Here is a 3,174-nt window from a genome sequence, read left to right as displayed (position 1 = left end):
GTACTCAGGATAAGTGCCTCTACAACATATTTGAAGCGCATCAAAATCCTTGATTTACAGTATGGAGGGTCCCCTTGATAGAGAAAGAGTGACTCTTAAGTATTTTGGATATCAATACGATACTGGTATTGTGTCAACAAACGACGCAGAGGAGACCGCGCTGAAACTCGGAGTATTGTGGCGAGTGAGCGAGGGAGGATGACGACAACTACTCTGAGCTCCCAAGCCTGTGACCGAGTGGAGAAGTGCTGGCCGGCGGGGAAAGGTGACGTCCCTCTCGGACAGCGGGCTTGGCACGCCTGAGTTTACGGCTTCCCGCGTGTTACTCGCTCGTTCTCTGAGCATCAACACTAAGCTGACAGGTAAACAAAGCGGTAGCCGCGGCCTGAGGAAGTGCCAAAGTCGGCGGCGCTGTTTTTACGGGGTGGCCGCTGTAATCCGGCGGATCAGACGCCAGATTGATATTTTCGTCGCACGCGGTTTACACCGCTTGTTTACTACGGCGAGGGGCGCCTCCGGCGTCGGGGTTCTTCCTGCTGGCTATACGCCGGAACCCGGGGTCGAGCATCAGTCAGCGCGCTGTGGAAACACGTCGGTGTTTGTACGGGAACTTCGTGCACTCAGCTACCACCTTGGTATTTGTATGGGTAATTAGCTCTGTGGAAGATCGTAAATAACTACGGCACGAAAGGTTAAGGCTCAAACTGAATTGCTCTACGCCTCTAGCATTTCATTTGTCATGTCAGAGGTTTCTCGTTGTTATGTTGCGCTGGCGATTAGCTTTGATCACTAAAGTGTTGCTATCTCAACAGTGGCGAAGGGTGTCTATACTTTTGCGTTTCTCAGCCGGAATTTGTGTTCCATTGGCATGGATGGAAGTCGATTAACTAGTTAAATGACCGGCATACGTAGTCTCGGGATTAGGTCGCCTTCATGTCAAGCGAAGGACGTACGTTTAGATTCTGTCTCTGACACTGATTTTGGTCCTAAATACATTCTAATATACCGTTAACCGTATAATTCCTGTTGTTTATTTTTACATTTAGTGCCAATATACCGGGTGTCCCAAAAAGAATGACCTGATTTTAACTTGTAGTATTATTGAAACAAATGTCTCTAGGTAAGTGAAACAGTGCTAGATGAATCGGCCTAGTTTCAGAAAAAATCCGCTAGATGTCGCTACGAGCGATGCCGTGGAGCGTGCAGCCAGTCTCGCGTAATATGGCGTCCGCGCAACAGAAGGCGTATTGTATTATGGGGCAAATGGCATTGAGCACTATGGGACTTAACTTCTGAGGTCATCAGTCCCCTAGAACTTAGAACTACTTACACCTAACTAACCTAAGGACATTACACACATCCGTGCCCGAGGCAGGATTCGAACCTGCGACCGTAGCTGTCGCGCGGTTCCAGACTGTAGCGCCTAGAACCCCTCGGCTACTACGGCCGGCGTATTGTGTTATGAATTTAGTCGTACTCAATCAGTGATCGCAGTTCAGCGGGCGTTTCATATTCGATTTCGTGCTAAACGACCATCACCAAAGAACATTCGAAGGTCGTATAAACAGTTTGAAGAAACAGGGTGCCTCTGTAAAGGCAAAAGTCCTGGCCGGGCACGCGTTCCTGAACAAACAGTGGAAGCATTTGAGCGGAGCCCCCGCAAGTCTACGCGTCGTGCTAGCCAAGCACTTGGGTTACCGCGCATGACAGTGTGGCGTGTGTTACGGCGTCGTTTAGCCCTCGAACCATACCGATTACAGCTCTTCGAGATACTGACAAAGTGAAGCAAGTGGACTTCTATGTCACGGTTGATATTCAGCGATGAGGCAACTTTCCATATTAGCGATAAGGTCCACTGTCATAATGTGCATATATGGGGGCTCGAAAATCCTCATGAAACAATTGAACACGAACGTGATTCACCAAAAGTGAATGTTTTTTGTACTGTTTCGCAAAGTAAGTTTCATGGGCCCTACTTTTTTGAGGAAGAAACCGTAACAGGACAATCATATCCTGCAATTCTACGGTACTGGTTATTCCCACAACTTGACTCTGACAATTTCCTCTATCAGCAAGATGGAGCACCACCGCACTGGCACAACAACGTGCGCAGTTTCCTCAATGCCAACGTGCCTCAACATTGGATAGGGCGCACAGGACCACGAGACCAATCTTTACACTCTTGGCCTCCTGGGCCCCCTGACTTAACACCATGTGATTTCTTCCTGTGTGGATATGTTAAACAATGTGTTTACGTTCCTCCCTTACCTCATGACACTGATGAACTAAAAAGCGGAATATCAGCTGCTGTAGCTTCAGTGACAGAAGACACTTTACGCTCAGTTGGGATGAATTTGGCTATTGACTAAATGTCATCCGTGCAGCCAGGGGAGAACATATTGAACATTTATGATGGATTTTTATAAACTTCTGTCTTTTCTGAGTAATTTAGTATGCAATTTGTTGGTGTTAAGCCCTTTTTCCTAATAAATAATTCTATTTAAAATCGAGTCATTATTTTTGGGACAAACTGTAATATACCTACAGCAAACGCCATAAAGGAAGTGGAGTGTGCGCCAATTAAAAGCTTCCTGGCAGATTGATGTCGGACCGGGACGCGAAGCTGGAACCTTTGTCCTTCGCAGGCAGGTGCTCTACCGTCTGAGTTATCCGTAAAGCTGTGAGGGCAGGTCGTGAATCGTACTTAGTTAGCTCAGTCATTATTGTACTTTCACTCAAAAGGCAAAGGTCCCGGGTATAAGTCCCGGTTGGGCACACAGTTTTAATGTGCCACTGAGTTTCATCATAGAGGAAATGCTAACATAAACATAATCAAAGGTAAAATCCAGAGGAGAACTGAGCAAAGAATTTAAACTGACACAACAGTACGATGAGTTGATCACCTGTTCCCTGTACTCTTCATCTGTGCCCTTGAAGAAAATGTAGAACAATACATACACAGACACACCTACTAGAAATATAGAGTTAGGTTCTCTAGCCATTACAGATGGCATTTCGAAGAATAAAGAAAAACAACATTTGATATAAAAGAAGCACTGGGTGAGCTCAAAATTGATAATAAGAAAGTATTCAATGTTAGAGAATGTAACTTGAGTGAAATAGGTCACTAAAATTTGTAAAGAAAATAAAGTCCTCGAATCCGAAGTTAAGAGC

The sequence above is a fragment of the Schistocerca piceifrons genome, chromosome 1 (genome assembly GCF_021461385.2).
Source record: "Schistocerca piceifrons isolate TAMUIC-IGC-003096 chromosome 1, iqSchPice1.1, whole genome shotgun sequence".
NCBI lineage: Eukaryota > Metazoa > Arthropoda > Insecta > Orthoptera > Acrididae > Schistocerca > Schistocerca piceifrons.
Note: the sequence above shows the minus strand (reverse complement) of the source record.